Source organism: Delphinapterus leucas, chromosome 7 (assembly GCF_059928025.1).
Source record: "Delphinapterus leucas isolate spDelLeu-1000000601 "Yukka" chromosome 7, BTC_Dleu_Yukka2, whole genome shotgun sequence".
Taxonomy (NCBI): Eukaryota; Metazoa; Chordata; class Mammalia; order Artiodactyla; family Monodontidae; genus Delphinapterus; species Delphinapterus leucas.
Genome location: NC_143135.1, coordinates 77492069 through 77492381, shown reverse-complemented (window position 1 = coordinate 77492381; position 313 = coordinate 77492069).

The window sequence follows — 313 nt, the reverse complement described above, 5'->3', positions numbered from 1 at the left end:
CTCTGTATTGGCTGCGCGGAGCGACGGTCGTTTCCATAGCAACGCGGGGCGGTTTCCATAGCAACGCGGGGGCCGTTGGGTGGGCCCGACGCTTCGGGGGCGGGGCCAGAGTGGGCGGGGCCACGGGTCTACCTACGCCGAGGAGACCCGCCTCCCGGCCCGGCTGCAGCTAGCGGAGAAAGAATCCCCCTTGGGGTTTCGGGGCGCCGCTACCGCAGCTTCTCCATCAATTACCGTCACTTTCGCTCCTTCACGCCGTGTTAGCGGTGCTGGAAACTAGGGGTCGGGGGCGGAGAAAAATTGCCAGTACATA